The sequence below is a fragment of the Erythrolamprus reginae genome, chromosome Z (genome assembly GCF_031021105.1).
Source record: "Erythrolamprus reginae isolate rEryReg1 chromosome Z, rEryReg1.hap1, whole genome shotgun sequence".
In the NCBI taxonomy this organism is placed as follows: Eukaryota; Metazoa; Chordata; class Lepidosauria; order Squamata; family Dipsadidae; genus Erythrolamprus; species Erythrolamprus reginae.
The window spans coordinates 36267327-36280969 of record NC_091963.1 but is presented as its reverse complement, the minus strand read 5'-3'; positions in this window follow the sequence as shown (position 1 = coordinate 36280969).

The window sequence follows — 13643 nt, the reverse complement described above, 5'->3', positions numbered from 1 at the left end:
CTTGTAGAAGATTGTAACACCACCTCCTCTGCGGGATTCACGGTCAGAATGGTAAACTTGATAGTCACTTACTGTGATAACGGAGTCGGGGAGGGATTCATTTAACCATGTTTCACAGATAAATATGATGTCGAATTTAGCAGTTTGTAGTAAGAGGAGTTCAGGTATTTTATTAACGATGCTTCTTGAGTTCATCAGTTTACATTTGAGATTAGCAGTGGATGTTGTTGAGGAAGTAAGGGGCGTGCATACCTAGTCTTGGTTTATTGAGAGTTGGTTTTGAGTAGTGATGGATTGGAAGTTAGGATGGTTGTGGTTGATGATGGTTTGAAGGTAGTGGTTAATGAGGGGTTGATCTTGGTTGAGGGTAGATTGGAGGTTGGGGTGGTTTTGGTTGATGATGGTTTGGGGGTTGGTTGGTGGATTGCGTAACTTGGTTTTGATGCAGCCGGCACAGTAGTCAATATAAAGATCAGTTTGGCCTTGTTCTTGACATTTTTTTAGATCTGCTCGTAATTCACGGGATTGGATACGTTGTAAAATTGATAACTCCAGTCTAGAGCGAAGTTTTTTAGGGTTTGAGTCATCTCTGGTTAATGTGTTTATGGTCTTAATGAATTTGTGTTTGCTGAGTTCATTTGTGAGAACTACTCTGCAGAATTTGGGGGCTACTGAACCATCTCTATATTTGTATTCCGGGCCATCTCTGGTCACTTCAACGATTTTATCAGCTGGAAAATTGGATGTGATGATTTTTCGAATTTGGTCTATATCGGATTCGTTAGTGACCTCGAGCCCAAATACGATGGCATTATTCCATTTTCGTTCACGTTCCAGGGTGTCTCTGATCAGTAGGGAAATATCATTAGGATGGTTTGAGAATAGTTGAGGGAGTTGATGTTGTGACTGAACATATGGTGGAGGAGGCAGTTGATGGGCATATGGTTGAGGTGATAATTGTTGTTGCTGAGTTGGAGTATAGTTTAGATGAACTGGGTTTCCTTTTGATTGTGTTGTGACTTTGTTATCCAAAGATGTGAAGCATGCTTGCAAGCGTTCTTCAATGTGGACTTGCAAGCATTATATAACGATAGCAATAGCAATTACAGTGATCCCCCCGAGTTTCGCGATCTCGATCTTTGCGAAACGCTATATCGCGATTTTTCCACCCAATGACGTCACTCCCTTCCTTTCTCATCTTTCTTTCTCTCTCTCTTTCTCTATCTTGCTTCTTCCTCTCTCACACTCTCTTCCTCCCTCTCTCATCTCTTTCTTTCCTTCTCTCTCTTTCTCTATCTCTCCCCCTCTTGCTCTCGAGCGGCGGGTGGCACCCAGGGAAGGTTCCTTCGGCCGCCCACCAGCTGATCTGCTCGGCAGCGCAGTAGCAGCGAGGAGCCGAAGATTGGGTTTCCCCTTTGCGTGGGCAACGGGGAAACCCCATCTTCAGCTCCTCGCTGCTACTGCGCTGCTGAGCAGATCAGCTGGTGGGCGGCCGAAGGAACCTTCCCTGGGTCTTCAACTCCCAGAGCGGCGGACAAGCGGAAAAGCGGCGGACAAGCGGGCAGGCAGGCAGCTCCTCAGCTGCTGGGTATTCCCAGGTGCGGAAGTAAAAACACCATCTGCGCATGCGCGGCCATGGAAAAAGGGGCGCGCATGCGCAGATGGTGTTTTTACTTCCGCACCGCTAAATCGCGAGAAATCAATTATCGCGAGGGGTCTTGGAACGGAACCCTCACGATAATCGGGGGATCACTGTAAATGTATAGGCTGCTTCATAGTGCTTTTACAGAACTCTCTATGTAGTTCATGGAATATTGCCTTCCCCCCCACCCCGCAAAAAAATTGAGTGCTCATTCTACAAACCTGGAGCCGATCAGGCTCTAACTTCTGGCACGGGTAGAGGTAGTCTGCAATATTGTATTCTGTGTCACCATAGCTTCTTGCCATCTATTATTTTTGTGATTTATGGCTTTTGTGATTAGAAAGGAAAGACTATGGAAGAAGGAAATTATACTATAATATACAGAAATATATTGGTAAAATATAATGCACTTCTTTTTCTCTTTTCTATTTTTTCTTGCACTTTTCCCCCGCTTACTTATTTCTTTTCTTTTCTTTCCTTACTTTTATATTTCAAATTTTGTATTGTTTTTAATATGAGCCGTGGTGGCATAGTGGTTAAAATGCAGTACTGCAGGCAATTTCTGCTGATCATCAGTTGCCAGCAGGTTGGCAGATCGAATCTCACTACACTTAAGGTTGACCCATCCTTCCATCCGTCCAAGGTCGGTAAAATGAGGACTTAGATTGTTGGAGACAATATGCTCACTCAATAAACCATTTAGGGAGGGCTGCAAGGTACTGTGAAGCAATATACAAGTCTAAATGCTATTGCTATTACGGTATATTTTTAAACAATTTTAGGAGGTCAGACCATTGCATTGTGATGAATAGATATTGCATTGCATTGTGATGAATAGATATTGCTTGTAACTCTTCAGGACTAGTTTCACAGTTATTTGTGAACAGGCATACCCTCTATAATGGCTATTACTCACAATGTATTCTTATGATACCAAATATAATCAAAGGTTGCTAAAAATTTGAATTTAAAATTAGAGTACAAAATTCCTGAAATAAATTGTTTGGTTCACTGACATCTCCCATCACAGCCACTACCACAATAGTTATTATAATTTCTGTTTAGCTCCTACATTATCTTGAGAACCAAAGATACTTGCTTTCAATATTTTAAGGAAAAGTAGCTCAACTAATAGTTTTGGGTGGTTAAAAGAAACAATGCAGATACTTTTGATCAATTATGTTATTTTCAAATTGAGTCCTTTTGCTTATCACCTCTAAAGTGGGAAAACTATTTTAAACTGCAATAGATAGAGATTATACAAACATACACATGTATACATACATACATACATACATACATACATACATACATACATACATACATACATACACATACTAAACTAAATGTTATAATGCCTTGGTAAGGCCACATTTGGAATATTGCATTCAGTTTTTGTTGCCACAATGTAAAAAGGGTGTTGAGACTCTAGAAAGAGTGCAAAGAAGTGGAACAAAGGAGATTAGGGGACTGAAGGCTAAAACATCTTAGGAATCATTTCAGCAACTGGGTATGACTAGTTTAATGAAAAGAAGGGCTAGGGGAAGCATGATAGTGTTCCATTATCTTGGGGTTGCTACAAAGAAGAGGAAGTCAGACTGTTCTCCAAAGTACCTGAGGTTAGAACAAAAAGCAATGGGTAGAAACTAATAAAGGAGAGAAGCAACTTAGAACTAAGAAATTTTCTGACTGTTAATTAATTAGTGGAATAAGTTGCCTCCAGAATTGAATGCTGCAACATTGTAAGTTTTTAAGAAGATGGTGGATAACCATTTGTCTGAAGCAGTGTAGGGCTTCTGCCTAAGCAGGGAGTTGGAATAGAGTAGAGTAGAGTAGAGTAGAGTAGAGTAGAGTAGAGTAGAGTAGAGTAGAGTAGAGTAGAATACTGATTGAATCATTTGATATTAGTGACATTTTTATCCTATTAAAGTTACTACTTTTTCCAATGAAATCTGTGGGACTACATGAATAATTTTGTCTTGTTCCACTGCCTTGAGATTAGCAGTAATTTTTGCAATGTTCAACAAATGTGATAACTAGCTTTTCTATGTCCCCAGGTTCCAACTGAATTGAATTGAAATGTGATTTTAAAAAATTAGTATGTGGTGACTCACTAACCAAACATAAATTGAAATGGTCTTATAAATAATTGGGGGATATCCTGTCATTTTTATATGTTTTTACTATAATAAATGGTAGTGATTTTGATCCTAAGATTCATTGTACCGAATAATAAAAATAGAGAATAAGGGGCAATGACAACTAGTGGTATTGCCATGGAAGTTGCCTTTGGAAGCTTAACTTTGATAGATTTCTGCATCATGCAATTAAATCCAGAGCTCTTCATAATGACATATTTCATGTGTTTGTTAGCCTGTTTTGATTTAGTAGACTGTTATAGCTGTTTTCTGAAATCTGTCACTTGAACAGTATTGGATTTGATTCAGGTAGTGAGACCTGACAACTCTCTTTGTGGTTTGTGTTATTTCTGCTGTGAGCAGCCCTCCATGCATCTGTCACAATACATTTAATAGGTACAATTCATAGTGTTGTTTGCTTGCTGTAACAATTTAGCAGGGCTACCTCTATAGAATTTAAGATCATTTTTCAGCACTAAGCAAAGGATTTTGTATTCTGTCAGGCTTCTCAACCTGGTAAACTCAGGGTACTAATATGTAACTGAACAATTATGCCTTGAAGCTGTTTTTTTTTCCTTTTCATCTGTTAAGGTTTGTTATTCTTGATACTTTCACTACTACATACTGAGTGTGGATTTATTTAGTTGCATTTAATTTTATGGGTACAAAGTGACTTACAAGTTGAAGGAAGGAAATGTAAGAGAAATATAACTCTATCATTTCCAACCTATATAATCTATAGTGAGCAAATTTTGTTCGGAGAAAAGTTTGACACTTCCTTTCATTAAAATGCTACTGCTGAGATCCCACCTACTTATTGATACATGTAGGACAATATAGGTATGGAATGTTTTGTTAGGATTCTCAGCCGTACCTCACACAGAAATCAATTACAGAGAAAATGCTTCTGGACTGTGGTTGTGTTTTTGTAATCAATAGAGCGCCATGTCTCCAGCTTCTATTGAATTGGGTTTACAAAGCTCTTTTGTTCTTACCTGCTTCAAAGAGAAATCACTCATGGCATCATGGATCTTAGCTAGCACAGACTGCATGAATCAAAAAGGTAAAACATTCAGTCTCTGGGGAGAGTGCCAGCTGCCTCATTGATTCAGCACAGTTCTTGGCCAATTCTAAAGGAGCACTGCATAATTTCCAGGGAGAGAGAGAGATAATAAGAGTCCATTAGCCTAGTTGTTACCAAGGAGAAATAAGGTGTATGGCCTGGAACAAAGAAGAAGTCCATAGTAGGAGCTTGGCTGTCAACACTCTCATACACAAAAAAAATGTTGCAATATCCTGTGTCAAAATCTTGTGGTCCAAGAAAGAAAGGAAAACACATGGAGTTTGATATTTTACATTTTAGCATAGAAACTGGTATTAAGAAATTGCCAGTAGCTCATTGTAATTCGATCTTCCCTTATTTTCTTTAGAATTGTAATTTGCTTTTTAGGGGGAGCAATATCAGCTGAGTTTTTAAAAAAATAAAGGCAATAAAATCTATATAAATAAAAATGTAAGTGTAAATTTTTGCCTTTCGTAAGCTACTTAAAACCCACCTCTGCCGCCAGGCATGGAATTAAGATTTCTTCTCCCCCTAGGCCGTTACAATGGTATGCATGGTATGTTTGTATGTGTGTTTGGTTTTGTATATTAAGGGGTTTTAATTTGCTTTTAGTATTGGATTATTATTGTATACTGTCTATGATTGCTGTTAGCCGCCCCGAGTTTTCGGAGAGGGGCAGCATATAAATCCAATAAAACTTGAAACTTGAAATGTTCATTTGTCCAAAATCTTAAATCTCCTAAAGTTCTTCACTGATTGCTTTGATTGCCTTGAAATTATGACATAATGTTGCATATGAATACGCGCATGATTTTATACCTATATTATATAGATGTCACACACGTGACAGGTAAAAACATACAGGTGCTTAAAACAGGTCCTTCTTCACTGATTGCTTTGAAATTTTGACACAATGTTGCATTTGAATATGCGTGTGTTTTTATATACCTACTATTACAGTATATTATATAGATGTCACACCTGTGACAGGTAAAAACATGCAGGTGCTTAAAATAGGACCTTCTTCACCGATTGCTTTGAAATGTTGACACAACGTTGCATTCGAATACGTGCATGTTTTAATATACCTACTATTATATAGATGTCACACCTGTGACAGGTAAAAACAGCAGCAATGAAGCTGTATGGAGAATTCTTTCATTTCCCATACATGAACAAATGTCGTGCTGTCCTAATTGGATTGATTCTGGCAGCAATTCAATCCCAAAATGACATAGCCTTGGCTCTTGCGTCATCCGGAATAGCTGCGATATTGCTACCAGGTGGGAGAACTGCTCATTTAGTTTTGAAATTGCCATTCAACATGCAACATGCAAAGGTTTTGACAGGACCTTTCAAAGGTGAAGATGTCCTCATTCCTTGCAATCCTATGATTCCAACGGATATGTCATTTCAAGTTCAGAGATTACAATTCCCAATTTGATTAGCGTTTGCATTCACAAAGTTCAAAGCCAATCTTTAGAATTGTGCAGTTTAGATCTACACATAGATTGCTTCTCACATGAACAATTATATGTTGCATCTTCCAGAGCTGGAAAACCAGACAAACCAGACTGAGCCACAGCAAAGCATGGCTGGATACAACTAGTAAACAATAAAATATAATAAATAATAAAACAAATACCATTATCATTAAATATCACTAGGCAGATAGCCAAGCACAGCTGGTTTAGGGGTTCTTGGTGCTCTATGAGCCTGGTTATTTTTATTACCCAAACTAGGTAACATTTATTTATTATTTATTTATTTAATTAGTCCGAACTAGTAAGGAATGGGGTTTGCTCTCTTTTTTATGCAAGTTTTTTATTGTTTTTAATCTTTAAACATCAAATCATTTTTTACACAAATCTGCACCCAAATTTCATACATCGTTATTTACATATCTATTTACAATACATATGTTTTCATTATCCCATTTCTTGGTCTTTTTTCCACGTTGCCTCAGACTTTTTTAAAAAAATCCAGTTGTACCATTGAGTTCAAACTTTATAATAATCCAAATCATTTTATCCTTTTAATTATATTGTCGATTTGTCCATTTCTGCACACCTGTATGTTTTATCAATCAATACATTTTCCAAATGAGTTTTGTTGTCTTTCCAATGTTGGGCATAAGCAATTCTTGCTGCCGTGATGATATGTAATGATAGATATTGTATATCCCTTGGTTATTGCTTTCTTATTCCTAATAGAAAGAATTCTGAAGTGTATTCTATTTGGCTTTCTATAATCTGTTGTAACCAATCATGAATTTTTTTTCAGTATTTTTTTGCTTTGGAGCACAACCACCACATATGAAAGAAGGTACCTTCACCTTTTTAACATTTCCAGAAAGACAAATTTGTGTTTGGATATATTTGTGTTGGGGTTTACTCTTTTTATCCTTGTGGCTTGTCCTGTCGGTGCTAGTGAGCATGGTCTTAGAGGTCCTGTGTTTGGGTTGTTTACTGTTGGCTTGTTTGAAAGTTCCTGGATTAATACATTGTATACTTGATTGTTAGTCTGATGTCAATCTTGGAGTTAGTCTATACTTATCTGGATGGTAATTGCTGGTGGGAAGATGATTTGGTCTTTTCGTTCCCTTTTTTGGTTTTCTGATTGTATAGTGTATAAATATTGCTTCTGTCTATGTATTTATTGATGGCTAATCTGTCAGAGGTTCTATAAGCCTTTTGCCAAGCTTCTAGAAATTCCCTAGCATTTTTAGACTTCACTTAGTCTACAATGGTCCCAGTTTTCCAGTTGAAATTATGGTTGAGTCTATTCATATGTTGTGAAATTAAAGAGTTTTCATCATGTTTTCTGACTGTTAATTGGTGTTCATGGATGTATTATGCCAGTCTTCTGCCTGTTTGTCCTATGTAGTGGTTGTTGCAATCATTATCTTGTAGATGATGCCTATTTTTCCTTCTGGGTTTTTTGGTTTACTTGGGATATTTAAAAAGACTTTAGTTGGCTGGTATGTTACCCTGATTCCATGCAGTTGGTTGTACTAGTCTGTTGGTGGTTTCTGAGACTTATTTATTTTATTTATTTATTGGACTTATATGTCACCCATCTCCGTGTTCTTGATATATGTTAACATTATTCTTTTTAGGGTTGAGTTGTGCTGTATTGGTTTGAGTTGTCAGGCACTTACCATATTTTTCGAAGTATAAGACATACCAGAATATAAGACACACCTAGATTTTAGAGGTGCAAAACAAGGAAAAAAGTATTCTGAACCAAATGGTGCAGTAATATATTATTTAATACAATAACAGTGTAGCAGAATACTTTTTACAAACATGTATACTTTTTACAAACATGGACAATTTTTACAAACTTCAAACTTGACAGCTTTAAGACTTGTGGACCAACTCCCAGAATTCCTTCTCCAGTCATGCTAGCTCAGGAATGGGAATTGAAGTTCATTAATCTTAAAGCTGTCAAGAAAACCCCTGGATTAGGGGTACAACGGTCTCCAAACCTGGCAACTTTAAGAGTTGTGGACTTCAATTCCCAGAATCCTCCAGTCATGCTAGTTCAGGAATGGGAGTTGAAGTTCATTAGTCTTAAAGCTGTCAAGTTTGAAAACCCCTGGGTTAGGGATTAGGGTGCACTTCAAGGGTATATAAATTTCCTGAGCTAGTCCTCCTCTAACTGTGGCTACTTTGCTCCTTAAAATTTTTAGCTCTATTTACAAAGAGCCATAAAGATTTTCACCGGAGATTCAGGAAAGGACGTGCAAGGGACAAATATTCTCAAAAGACAGGAAGTAGGGAGGGAAAGAGGAGCTGCTTATCTCTCTCTCCCCCTCCCCTTCCCACTTGCAGAAAAGATTGAAAATGATCTCCTTCTGTAATCAGGGCAAAGCTGGGGATTGCTTTAGTCCAATCTACCCTGGGAAAGAAAGACTGGAGTCCAGATCGCTTTATTTTATTTTATTTATTTATTTATTTATTTTGTCCAATACACAATGAGAGTTTTAGTGGGTGTATATATATATATATATATATATATATATATATATATATATATATATATATAGTAAAATACAGGATGAAGGTTATAGAGGAGATACTCATAGTAAAATATATCTATGAAATAATAGAAAAGAAGGTATAGTAATAGAACATATCAATGAAAGAATAGAGGAAGAGATATAGGAATAGAAGAAAGGTATAGGAGATATAGGAGAGCAATAGGACAGGGACGGAAGGCACTCTAGTGCACTTGTACTCGCCCCTTACTGACCTCTTAGGAATCTGGATAGGTCAACCGTAGATAATCTAAGGGTAAAGTGTTGGGGGTTTGGGGATGACACTATGGAGTCCGGTAATGAGTTCCACGCTTCGACAACTCGGTTACTGAAGTCTTATTTTTTACAGTCAAGTTTGGAGCCGTTAATATTAAGTTTAAATCTGTTGTGTGCTCTTGTGTTGTTGTGGTTGAAGCTGAAGTAGTCGCCAACAGGCAGGACGTTGCAGCATATGATCTTGTGGGCAATACTTAGATCATGTTTAAGGCGTCTTAGTTCTAGGCTTTCTAGGCCCTGGATTGAAAGTCTAGTCTCGTAGGGTATTCTGTTTCGAGTGGAGGAGTGAAGGGCTCTTCTGGTGAAGTATCTTTGGACATTTGCTATAATGCTAGAGGGGTTGGTGAAGGAAACCGTGTTGAATTCAGGTTTCTTTCAGTGTGATAACTGGAAAGGGAGGTGAAGTTTCTGTGCACACGCATTGTGTCTCTCTTTTCATTCTGCTTTGGGCAGCCAGAGATGTGGGCAGGGCAAGGCTACCCAGTGATAGAAATGAAGGGAATTTGCATTAGCTACCGTAGAAGGAGGCTGCTCAAAAGAAGTGAGCAATTTGGCATGATACAAATCCTTCTTCTCTCTTTCTCTCCCTCTCTCCCTCTTTCCCCTTCTCTCTCTCTCTCTCTCACACACATGCAAACACATGGAAGAGTCTGGCACTCAGGTCATGAAGGGATAGCACAGGGAGAGCAGCTTCATCCATCCTTCCCAGAAAGCATCTCTGCTGATTGACTGATCGGGGGGCGTAGGGGGGAACATTCCCCCAAAGCCTTTCATTGCAGCTGAGTGTTTGCCCTTGGAGGCTGCCTTCTTTCCTTCTCCACCTCGGGGGTGCTCTCCCACCCTACTGCTCCTCCATGTTGCTTTCATCAGAGGCTGATCGGAGCACACTAACCTTCAACCTCAGGCACTAGAAATTGAACCTTGCATTTTCTCCGGTGAAGCTGCCATTTTGATCGCTAATTTCACTATTTCCTCCTTCAGTCTTCCTTTCTGATTGGCGGTTGGATCAATCTCCTGGAATACCGCCAATCAGCTGTCTGTTGCCACAACTTGCGGCTATTACCACTGTCCCACAAACTCCCTTCCCCCCTCCACGGGTGCAGCATTCGGTGTATAAGATGCACCCAGTTTTTGACCCTCTTTTGGTCAAAAACCGGGTGCATCTTATGGGGGCTCAAATGGTGCGTCTTATACTCCGAAAAATACAGTATTCATAAAGTTGTGTTAATATCCATTTTGCTAGAATATTTTGAATAGATGTTCTATTTCCTCCCAGCATTTTCACTGTGCGAATAAATAAGAGTAGTATTATATAAACTATATGTAGGTATATACATATATTTCTTTCTCTCTCTCCATATGTGTTTACAGTGTGTGTGTGTGTACACCTGCTGCATTGATCCAAGTCAGGAAGAACATCATAGAAATAAATGAAAAATTCGCAAAACAACAATTAGATTTCTTCCAAAAGAAGTCTTCTCAAAGTATATTGAGGGGGGGGAGTCATCTTTAAATGGAAAATGAGTCTGTTTTTCAGACCCAGCTGTGGGCAACTAACTCATTAATAATCTCATCACTCTGCCTACATTGTTTCCAAAATCATTTCTTGAACATTTCCATGAAAACAAGCTCTTCAGTCTTTCTATTTTGGCACACAGGACACTTGATTAAAGAAGGCACTTATTTAAACTTGGTCTTCTGCTTCTATTTTTAATCCACTGAAAAGGAGTCAGAATGAGCACACGTGTTTCTTTCTCACAAACCATGACTGCGTTTGGAAAGGAAGAAAAAATAGTATGAAGTTGAAAGATTTAGCTAACTGGTGGAGAGACTTGGAGTAGGGGACAGATTTTATCTCAGTTGCAGACCACAGTTTTGGCTGAAGAATTAAAATTCAAATATTGAATTTGAAGAGAGACTGCTATTGTTACGTCCAGAGGGATGTAACACAAATTTGCATGCCGGTCATGGATTGGTTAAGGTTCGACCAGCAAATTTAAAGGTCTGTCAACATGCGGCTTCAGGCAAGCTGCTTTATATGCAGTTTCCCTGAGCGCGCAGCTACAGCTAAATAAACTTACAAACAGCAGCTACAGCATCCTGCCTCTTCTTTGCCGATTCTAAGACTGGTGACGAGGAGCTAAGAAGAACCATGTGGCATTGGCCATCTTAAAACCTAACCTAGGCAACATCTGGACAGAAGAAAAAAAAATGACTTCACAGATTGCACCACCAGCCGGATTCAACCCCTAGAAGGAATCCTGGAAGACCTATGTGTGCTGATTCGATATGTCCCTATGAGTTAGCAACTTCCACGACATTCCTGATGATAGGAAGAGGGCTCTCTTCCTGACCTACAGCGGCACTGACATTTACAATGTTGCCCAGACTCTAGTCGATCCAGGAGATATAGAAGAAATAGATTGGGTAGCATTGCAAGAAAAGCTAGCAGCACACTACCTGCCTGCAGCCCCAGCAATGGTGAGTAGAAATGAATTCTACCACCATAGATAGAGGAAAGGAGAAAGCATTAACAATTTTGTTGCAAGCTTAAGAGAAATTGCAACGAAGTGCATACCATAAGTATAATACAAAGACCAATATTTAGCACATTGCAAATACATGGACCAATATTAATTCTTATTCTTATTATTCTTATTATTCTTATTATTCTTATTATTCTTATTATTATTAATTAGATTTGTATGCCGCCCCTCTCTGCAGACTCGGGGCGGCTCACAACAACAATAAAACAGTGTACAATGAACAAATCTAATATTTAAAAAATATCTAAAAACCCATTATTTTAAAAAACATACAACACAAGCATACCATACATAAAACTATATAAGCCTGGGGGAGATGTCTCAGTTCCCCCGTGCCTGATGGCAGAGGTGGGTTTTAAGGAGGTGGTGGCAATTCTGATCTCCAGGGGGAGTTGATTCCAGAGGGTTGGGGCCGCCACAGAGAAGGCTCTTCCCCTGGGTCTCGCCAGACAACATTGTTTCGTCGACGGGACCCGGAGAAGGCCAACTCTGTTGGACCTAACTGGTCGCTGGGATTCATGCGGCAGAAGGCGGTCCCGGAGATATTTAGCACACAACAATATTTTAGCACACAGCAGTATTTATTATAAAGCAATAACTAGCAGAGAATGAGATTAGGGAATTAGTGTTAGCAAGAGCAATAGAGCAATAGCAAGCATCAGCAAGACTAACTGCAATAGCAACCAACAACAGAAGGTTACTCCAGAAGTATAGGAGATTCAGATTAACAGAGTTGGAAGGGACCTTGTAGGTCATCTAGTGTAACTACCACCCCACCCAAGCAGGAAACCCTATACAAGGCACGTACATAAGTGCACCAGAGGGCCTACCGTCCCGTCCTATAGTCCCTCCCATATCTCATATATCTTCTCTTCTATCCCTACATCATTTTCTGCTATTCTCTCATAGTTATATTTTACTCCTTTATTTTCTCCTCTGTTCTCCCTTTAATACATTCTACTTTATTATATTCTCTATAACCCTCATTGTGTATTATTGTGTATTGGACAAAACAAACAAACAAACAAACAAATAAACAAATAAATAAATAAATAAATAAATTTCTGACAGATGGCAGACCATTCTCTTTTTGAAAGCTTCCAGTGATGAAACTCCTACAACTTCTGGAGACAAGCTATTCCTTGGTTGATTGTTCTTACTACTATAAAATTTCTCCTTATTTCTAGGTTTAATCTCTCTTTGATCAGGTTCCATTCATTATTCCTTGTCTGGCCTTCAGGTGTTTGGAAAATAGCTTGACCCCACCCCACTCTGTGGCAACCCCTAGAATATTGGAATACTGTACAGTTATCATGTCTCCCCTGATCCTTCTGTTCACTACACTAGCCATGCAGAGTACTTGCAACTGTTCATTGTGTTTTAGCCTTAAACTTTGAGTGTTGTAGTCCAAAACATGCTTTATAGTGGTTGGCCCCTAGTGAACTCTATGAGTACCACAGGCATGTGTATTGGAGCCCAAAGTGTTGTTTTCATTTTACATTATTCCTGATATTTGGAGAGCAACAGAGTGTGCAGTGAGCAATATGCAATCTATTGTTCTCCGAATATCAGAAATAACCTGACAAAACACAGTGAGATCAACTTGTGACTTTTAGTTACCCTTGAAATTTAGGAATCTGCAACTAAGATTTAGGTGCCAAAATATACATGTTAACTTAATTAGTATTGTTTTGAAATGATTAGATCTATTCTTATGATCAAACAGGGAGCACTATTTCTTTTTTGTTGAAAAATTGGAAATTAGAAGGTTTGTGCCACTGCCTAAACTTAGTTTCTTTTCACCCTCCTGGCAAAGGAAGCAAAATGGATCGTAAGCAGAGATATTTACAGGGAAGGAGTACAATAAATCAACACAGAGGCTACATGGATACGATCAAAACATTTCCAATTTTATATAGCATTGTTTGGCTTCCAT